We start from the raw sequence: 10,374 nt of genomic DNA on the forward strand, positions 1-10,374 counted from the left end.
GTGTTTTATTTTCTATTTCGTCAAAAAAACATGGACGTCATGGCTAAAAATAGAACACAGGTTAAAAAGCAGTTTTTGGCTTATATATCTAAAAAAAAAAAAAAAAAAAAAAAAAAACTCCAGCATTTAGAGCAAATAAGACAAGAAGTTAGAGTATTTATAAGGTCAAGTCTACCTGTCCTGAAATTTTCAGCCAAATTGGGTAACTGGTTTTTCAGGTATAATGCCCCTGAGTTGATGATTTTAAAGGAATTTTGCAGTTTTTGGTTATTATCTTGAATATTATTATAGAAACAGATAAACTGTTAATAGCAAAAATGTTAAGCAAAGTAAGATCTACAAATAAGTCATTTGACCAAAATTGTCAATTGACCCCTTAAGGAGTTATTGCCCTTTTTTCACAATTTGTTCATCATGTTGACTTACTTTAAAAAATCTTCTCCTTTGAAACTGCTGTATCAATTTCAGCCAAACTTAGGCTAAATGAGTTTCAGAGTATTTAGTATAAATTTTATATTTTATTTCCTTGTATGTCAAGAAACATAGCTCCTATGGCTAAAATAGAACATAGGAGAAAATGATTTTTTTTTTGCTTTTGAAGAAAATAGGACGATTCAAAGAACATTTAAGTAAATTGAAAAGCCAATATAATCATTGATGAGAGATTTAACCAAAAAACTTAAGGTGAGCTATTCAGGCTCTTGAGAGCCTCTTGTTTTTTTCTTACACAATTTTCTTTTCCTACACTTATTTCATATCTCCAATGACAATGTGGGGACGTGGGGTATGTGAGCGCTCTCACTAAGGTTCTTTAATTGCCAATGAGACAACTATCTACCAAAGTTCAATTGAAGTGGATGTTAGCCATTATAGGCAATTCTATACCCTTCAAGAATGAAAAAAACACCATGCTGTATAATCTCCTATAAAAGGTTCTGACATGAAAGATATGATAGGCCTGTATGGAACGCCATGACTGTCTTCTGATGTTGATTGTTTAATATGTTCGGTGCTTTATCCATTATATTCAGTAGTATGTATATTATGTTCAGTAGATATCCCATTATGTTCAGTAGTTATTACATTATGTTCAGTAGTTATTACATTATGTTCAGTAGTTTTGATATTATATTCGGTGCTTTGGTTATTATGTTCAGTAGTTTCATTATTATATGCAGTGGTATCTAAATTATGTTCGGTACTTCTGACTTTATATTCAGTACATTTTTCATTATGTTCAGTACTTTTGACATTATGTTCAGTAGATTCAATATTATTTGCAGTACATTATGTAATACCTTCAGTAGTCCCGGTTTCTTTATATTCAGTAGATTATTCATTATGTTCAGTAAAAGCATCGGTATTATATTCGGTTCGTTCAACTTTATGTTCAGTGGTTGTATCATTATGATGATGTAGTAAAAGTCGGGAAGTCAATAACGGAAATTGTCGGAAAACAACGAACGCGGATATTTTTGGCGGACGTTTTATTCATGAATACCTTTACGTGATTGAATGAAAATGGAAGAAATAAAAGCAGTTTTAAATCGGTGTGGTTTACGTTCCCAAGTTGGCATTTTCCACCAGGAAAAAATAACTCCTGACTTAATTTGTAAGTTGTCGCTACAATATTTCGCATATTTAGGTATGAACGACAGGAGAAAAATAATGGAATGAAGAATAGCTTGTGTACATTTCAGCAGCAATATTTTGACTAAGAATTATAACAAGTTTTTCATTCCCAAAGAAGCACTGGAATCCTTGCTTGAAATCGCTTTAAGATCATTTTACTGTTATGGAAATTAGTGAGATGTTTAGTGTATCGGAGAGTACAATTTATCGGAATATGAAAATGTATAATTTGAGTAAACTTGAATTTTCTAACATTTCTGACGAGGATTTAGATGCTGGTATTGCAAAACAGGTAGTGGAATTTCCTTGCTGTGGAGTGATTCTTCTAAAGCAGATATTAGCCCAACAAAACATTAAGGTTTGTTCCAAAACCCCAGTCCTAAATTGAATATTTTTAAACACTAGTATGTTCCTGATCCATTTCATGGCTTGACGATGGGGTCACCCATCCCGCCGATGTTCAGTACTTCAGTAATGTGATTAAAGTTCGTTATTACGTTCTTACTTGTGTTGTACTTTTACATCACAATCTCATGTTAGGGGAGGGTTGAGATCCCGCTAACATGTCTATCCGCGTCGTATATTCTGTATATATGATAATGTGTCGTTTGTTGGTGTGTTACATATTTGTTTTTCATTACTAATACGGCATAAGTTAATTAGTTTTAATTGTTTTATAGCTGAATTGCAGTATGGGCTGTGCTCATTGTTGAAGGCCGTAAGGTGACCTATAGTTGTTAATTTCTGTGTCATTTTGATCACTCAGTGTGGAGAGTTGTCTCATTGGCAATCATACGAAATCTTTGTTTTTACATTGACCATTTGGTATATGGCCGTGTTTTAGGCGACACGTACATACAGGTCATGCATACATTAACTATTTGAAAGAAATCAAATCGTTAACTACTAATGGGTGCCGTACACTACCAATAATTTACCCATACTTTTTTGGTACATTTCTACCCTCGTGCATATCAGTACTGTTAGGAAAGACTGAAAACTTATAATGTTATACTTTCAATGAAATAAGTACTGATTTTGTCAGTACTGTTTCAGTACTGATTTTGACAGTACTGTTTTAGTACTGATTTTGACAGTACTGTTTCAGTACTGATTTTGACAGTACTGTTTTAGTACTGATTTTGACAGTACTGTTTCAGTACTGATTTTATCAGTACTTTTTCAGTACTGATTTTGACAGTACTGTTTCAGTGCTGATTTTGTCAGTACTGTTTCAGTACTGATTTTACAGTACTGTTTCAGTTCTGATTTTGTCAGTACTGTTTCAGTACTGATGTTGACAGTACTATTTCGGTACTGTTATTTTCAGTACTGTTTCAGTAGAATTGGTGTTGTTAATCTTTTTAACTTGAATGTGTATTGTTTCAAAAAATATTTGGAACTGAAAACTTTTAAACTCGGTAAGTATAGTATGCTATATAATAATTTGTGGCATATTTTGTATCTTTTGTAGATATCTCTGATTAAGTGTTTATCATTAGAGAAGTTTTTACAATGTGCATTTCAGTACAATTGGTATCCAAATATAGGTTTGATAATTTTGTGACAATATTATTATTATCCTTTTTTTAGCGGGTTACGTTTTTCTCTTAGACTATATCACCCTGCTGCGCAGATTTTTTTTAGCGACGTGAACATGACCAAGGAAAATTATTAAGCTTACTCTCGTCTATCGAAATACTATTGAAGCGAAGGAGAAAACAACAGAAATGAAGCAAGATAAGCAGTTTATCGGATTTTACCCATTAGGAGCACCTGAATTCACTCCCGGGGCCGTGTCAACGAAGCTGTCCTAGGACTAAGACATGTCTTAGGATGGTCTTAGGACACGTCTTAGTCCTAAGTCGGGTTAACGAAAGTCTCCTAAAATAAGATATGTCCTAAACTTGGTCCTAAAGTTAGGATATACAATTAGGTGTCTTAGGATAGTCCTAAAGGTTACATCGTCCTAAAACGTAATAAAAAACAACAAATATGCATAAACTCAATACTAAAAATACTAATACAATATTAAACTATCATAAATAAAATTAATTAAAAAAAAATATTGTTTAATGTTTGTTAAAGATTTAATTGTATTATATTAAATTATTTCGTGCTGCCTTTTTTGAAGCCTACAACAATACTATCATCATAAGCAACATATTTTAAATAATTCAAATATGGGAAAAAGTTTACTTCTTTTTTTACCTAATCCTGATTCGATACATGTAATGAAATCGAGTGGACCTAAGGACAAAACTAGTTTATGTCCTAAAATTGCAGCACGAATATCACAAAGTTTTGTGACCATTTACTTTTGTTTTCGTATTAAATTCATTTATATCTTTTATCATATTTAATAACGTATTCATTAGTTACCCGAAATTTTTTTTAACTTTTATTTTGGGTTAATTGTTTTCTATATAAGAGTCATCCTCCCTCTCTTTACATATAGGTTCTAAAATACAATTTAATCTATGTCATACAAATCTCTACATATATTTTCAATTAAATAAATGTGTTAGGATGGTCCTAGGACCATCGTAGTTAGGACAGTCCTAAGACAGCTTTGTTTTACATCCTAAGACATGTCTCAGACACGTCCTAAGACCATCCTAAATAATGTCCTAAGACCTATCTTAGGACATATCCTAGGATACTTTCATTGACACGGCCCCTGGTTTTTAATGGAGTTCGTGTTGTCTTTTATGTATTTTTCAAAGTGTTGTTGTAAATGCCCTTTTGTTTTGTGATTCTTTGCTTACTTCTTGACTTTGGTTGTGACTGTCTTTCAGTGTTTATAAAAATATTACGCATTAGGAGCACCTGAATTCACTCCCGGTTTTTAATGGAGTTCGTGTTGTTTTTATATATGTATTTTTCAATGTGTTGTTGTAAATGCCCTTTCGTTTTGTGATTCTTTGCTTACTTCTTGATTTTGATTGTGACTGTCTTTCAGTGTTTATAAAAATAATACGCACTCGACATCAGGAAGATTCACACTGTGGTTCGAGGCTGATATTTTACAGTATCAATTGTATAATAGCGCATAATTTATATATATATCAAACAAGTCTTAGATTAGAATCTTCAATACTGTTCATTTTTTGGTATTTTGCTATTGCTTAAAATATGTTGTAATTAATGCAGTTATATGTAATACTATGTTAGACAATGCATTATAATCAACACAAAACAATGTCTCGATTACCTTATTTTTAATCATAACTGGAATTTCTTTTATTTATCATAACCATTTTTTAATATATAATAAAACATTCAATGTCATACCAACATGTAAAGTTTGTGGCAAAAATCTCTGTCATTTTCATGCCCCTTGGTTATTTTATGACCCTTTAAAGCCCATAAATAAAACAATCAAAGAAACAATTAATTTTGCATGTTTCATGTTTCATTGCTCTCCCCCTATGCCATCTTTTCTTTGGAATGCTTTGTTGAATGTCAGTTTCCTGGCTTTTTTCCTCAATTCAGTCCCGGATATGATGTGTCTTTTTACATGTACAGTGGTAATTCAAGAGGACACTTTAGTTCTAAAATGAGCTCATTATGAGCATCCACCTTTAATGTTTTGGTACTTGTACGAAACTCAGGATTCAATGGTTCATGATTAAATGTTGGTGGGTTTTTTTCTGATGAGTGCCATGTTGTCTAGATACATCATTTTGTTTATAGGTCTTCAATTTTCACATCGAACATTCCCATGTCTGCTCCTGTCTCCATTGCTGTTAATCATTCTGAGGAAAGAAAATGTAATGAATTTATAAATAATAAAATTGAGAATGGATATGGGGAATGTGTCAAAGAGACAACAACCCGACCAAATAAAAAACAACAGCAGAAGGTCACCAACAGGTCAAGGCTACAATAAATTATCTTATGTTAAAACTTTCCTCATTTCTGTGTTATTAATAAGTAAAAATAAAAAGAATGCACAATTATGGAAGGGAATGGTATGACATCAAAATGTACTTATTACTTTATATACTACCATAAGTCCAGTAATCACTAATGAACTGGACTTCTGATACTACATGTATATATAATATTATAATCAATCAAAGTTGAAATTTGTTTCTAAATAAAAAAAGAGGAAAATATGATAATTTAATTCATCATCATCAAAGTATTGGTGTTTGCCAGTGGCAAGTATTTCATACACGTGTAGCTTTAACCATCGGTCTAGTTATGTGCTCTTTATAATAAGAGTGAAACAACGACGAAAGACATTTTAAAAATATATACTAACTACTTTATACAAAAGTACATTAATGTTTAATAGATTGAAGTGGAAATTTAATTTAATTGAAAATTTATCGTACATAGTCATATATGTAGCACCTAGCCAGAGATGTTATACATCTATCTATGGTAGCACACAGAAACGTGTCCGATTCCTCAAAAACGCGTCAATGTGACGTCAATGATTTGATAAACATGTCAAATTGCACTGGGGAAACCACTTCTGCGGGACGCCGGTCGAGCAGTACCCTCATAGACATACATTTTGTAAAAAGACATTTATAGGCATCATCGGATAATATTAAAACAATAGAATTTACTTACTATTTATAAACGATGATTTAAACTTTACAAAACTTATTAAATGCAATGTTAATGGTTTTTTTTCTAAATACGCATGACATATTTGCCACTGGACATTAAGTAATCAATAGTTAATTATGTGTTGTAAACTTAGCCTGCAGTTATGCTTGTTATGAATTACCTATGCTGAACAAACTAATATTTATCAATGACATACAGTTGAGTGGTCAAGCACCGGGAAGAAAATACAATATAAAATGTACATGATGTATTAGTTTTCTAAATTGTGAAGTACCTCTGTCTGAACTTTATAATAATGATAATCATATTGATAAAGAAAATCATAAATTAAAGCGCTTCAAATAAAAATAACTTTTTATTGTGCATTTTTTTTTAACCAGACCTATAGTCTGTGTCTGCAAGCAGAAGAAATCGTGCACAGTGTAGCATACCTTGGACATTTGTCTGTACGGATTACTAAACCTTTCCTCCAGATTTTTTTTTGGCACCTGCTTTGACTTTTTTTTCTAATCATTTACAATCCAACCGAACAATACGGGTTCTATCGTATCCCACACCATTAATATTGAATTGCGTTTTTACTTTACAGAGTATCATTGGGGGTATATGAGTTTTGAAATATTCTGGCGTTTTTAACCGGACACATTCTTAAATTATCGGACACGTTTTTGAGATTGTAACAATACAAAAAAGGTTATTGTCTTAAGTCATGAGTTTGGTATTCAGAAGTTGGTTTTCAAGTTTGAATGGTTTTACATTAGTCACTTTTGGGGCCCTTTACACCTTGCTGTTCGGTGAGAGCTCATGCAGACACGGTGTTGAAGACCGTACTTTGACCTATAATGGTTTACTTCTACATATTACGACTTATATGAACAGGAGACTTTTCTCATTGGCAGTTATACCACATCTTCTTATATATTAATACAACACTGAGCCACCCAACCCATCCACCCAATTACTCGTTTGTGAGGGTTGCTTAGAGTCAGAGGTGGATTTAGGGGGGGGGGGGTCATATAGGTCAGTCAGTGGGCCCCCACTTATGTAAATTTCTGGATCCGCCACTGAGAGTGGTTACACCGGGCCAAAAATGCATCGGACTGAAACAACATACTGGTTGTGTGTACACTGACAATCAAATTAAAATTAAAAAAATGCATAAAATATTGTAAAAAATAATTTTTCATTTGAGTGCATTTACGTAACAATAACACAATGTAACCGTAGACATAAATATCATTGTTACACTCGTAAGTATTCTATGTAGTTCCTTAGTCAACCCTAGGTCTGCATTCCGGCGATATAGCCTAAACTTCATTGTAACAATAACTTTTTTACGACTGTTACATTTCAAATTGAATGTAACCATAGCCGGTACCAAAATAAAATAGAAATTTAAATATTTCACAGACATCTTTATTTACAATATAAAAATAGGAAGACTGTTGAATGATTTTCAGTGGCAGATTCAGAGAGGGGCGAAGAGGGCGTACGCCCCGACCCCCCCCCCCCCCCCCCCCCCTTTGCTCGGACTTTTCTGTTTTTTTGTTTTTTGTAAAATGATTAATCAGACTAGACTTCGTGAACTTTTCCATTTCCCGAGTATTTAATTTTTATACGACAATTCTTTACTTATAAAGACATTTTTCGCTGGCCGGTATTTACTGATTGTCAAAGTCATGTGATTTGCTATGGTGGAGTTGACCAGTGCGTTGAAAAAACGGCACTCGGTCATTTTGAAATTCAAATTACAGTAATACACATTGCTTAGGCTGAGGTTGTCATGACAATCAGGAAACCTTCAAAGCGACACAGGATTGAACAAGAACGTATTGACTTCTATTTCACTTTTCCACTAAACAGAAAATAATGGTAAAAACTCTATAGACTATTACACTGTCATGAAAAAAAAAGTTCCACAATATTATTTACCTACATGTACGAAAACATGTTTAACAAATTGAATGATCCCCAGTCAGTAAAAGCTCTAGAAAGATTTCAAGTCTCAGGTACGAACCATTTGATTTGAGGAGGCAGTCTGAGATATTTGAGAGAAAAAAAAATGACTCTGATTCTTGCCTTAAGGTGGTATGGGTGTCTTCCTCCATCTTGGATTGTAAAAAACAGTGAACCAAAGGTCCAGATTTTCTATCATGTTAGCAAAATTTGATGCAGGAATGCAGATATTCAATATGAATTTTCTTTTAAAAGAACCAATTTATAAGAATATAACTTATACATTTAAATATTTTTGCAAATGAGGATAATTTTTGTTTGTTTTTTATTTTATTTTAAATTGCCATTTTAAGGGGAGGTAACTCTTAAATAGTGCATTTTCTGTTGGATTCTACATGGAATTTTCATATTTTGTATTTTAGCTAGAAAAAACTCACGGTGACCTTATCTTTTCTTTAGAAATTCTCAAAGCATTGTCTGAAAGCTATCTTCTCCTTAAGTATTTAACAATTCTATCATTTTGTTTAGTTTCTAACCACAAAATGGTGTTTTTTCCTGTATAATCCAATTTGTCGTGTCCTGTAGCTTGAGAAAATGCGCGGTGACCTATCATTTTCATTATCTATTTCAACATATATCAATAGATACTACATTTTGGCAAAGTATGAACAAATTCTATCATTTTTATTTTAGACTCCCATACCACCTTAAACAAAAATGTTGGCCGTATCTGGATTGAAAACAATAGTCTTGTCCACTTTTTTGCTATTAAAAACTAAAATTTCCAACAAAAATATTTAGCATGAAATGAACATGATGAATAAAAACGGGCGTATTTTTTGTGGCCGGGGTTTGCATGTCTGACTGGAATGTCTGTTTTGCCGGACTTATATATATTGAATACTTTTTTCAAGACCAGACTGCATGCAACCTGCCTACTGGATGTGACTTTTATGTCTCCATTTGTTGACCGTCATTCATAACTTCGTTGTCATTTCAGACACGTTCGTAGTCTTTGGTGGATTTGGAACCCCTGACTTCGGTTCCCTAAGTTATGTTGGGTGAAACATATCAATCAAACATTTTGATAAAAACTGCTTGTTTGTCTTTTTTAACTCGTGTCGGTCGTATTGTAAATTTCATCTAATTTCCATGTCTATTTTTTACTGACAAGTCCTACATCAAATATATCAGTACATAGCTGTGGATCAATACTATCATTTTATGATAGACAATTAATAGGGAGAATACAGCATAAAAAATGTCCAACCCTTACACTTTACAGCAACTATAAGATATGCATGCCCCAAGCCATGGCAGGAACCGTTTAAATGCTGCATATAACACTTATTTTATTTTTTTTAGCCCAAAAAAGGTCCCAAAAAAATTCCGACTCGCTCCGCTCGGCAAAATTTAATATCTTCGCCCCCCTTTCAAAAATCCGAGATCCGCCCCTGATTTTTACCACATCAAATGCACAATGAGCAAACCCATATATCGCATTTCCCAGATCACATTGTATGCTAAAAAAATATTTAAAAAAAACAGAAGTAACAGAAATGTTGTTGTTAAATCATTTCAAACGAGATCACTTATATATAAAAATATACATATATGCAGCAACAACTGAACAGCAACAAACACAGCAGTCAATGTGGCGAGATGAAATAATTTTGTAGGCACCTAGGACTTATATATTAAAATGTTTCCGAAATTAAATGAAGCATTGGGCCCTATAAAAAAAATCCTGTCAAAATAGGAAACACATTTTTAAAAGGGGGTTCCAAATCTGGAGATAGGGTTTCCAAATAGATTTCCCTTTTCAAATTTATGCATTTATCGTTAAAAAGGGGTCCAACCTTCGGATCCCTCTCCCTTCTTACGCCGAGGGGTGTACCGCACCTCCCTTTATCCAATCATATGTTTAGGCTGATCATTTAACAAACATCAATTTGACAAATATTAATACTATAATCTATTTAATAAGGTTTGGCAAAGAAGTAATAATATGTATATCCAAAACAACCCGCGATTTTATACCTATTTTGACATTTACAGAAAGTTCTGTAACCAGAGGCGGATCCACCCATTGTTTTAAAAGAGGGTTCCAAACACAGGCACTTGTTTCTATCCATACGAAGGTCAACAAGTGCCTGTGGTTCCAAACACTCGGGATAAAAGGAAAAAGGGGGGTTCCAA

At 33.1% G+C, this 10,374-nt stretch overlaps 1 protein-coding gene across 2 annotated transcripts in view; it reads left to right on the top strand.

The window, feature by feature from the left end:
• The window catches only part of LOC134714996 (SH3 and PX domain-containing protein 2B-like), a 54,078-nt gene that overhangs the window by 19,370 nt on the left and 24,334 nt on the right, over nucleotides 1-10,374 (top strand). The window lies entirely within an intron of this gene.

Source organism: Mytilus trossulus, chromosome 4, assembly GCF_036588685.1.
Source record: "Mytilus trossulus isolate FHL-02 chromosome 4, PNRI_Mtr1.1.1.hap1, whole genome shotgun sequence".
Lineage (NCBI taxonomy): Eukaryota > Metazoa > Mollusca > Bivalvia > Mytilida > Mytilidae > Mytilus > Mytilus trossulus.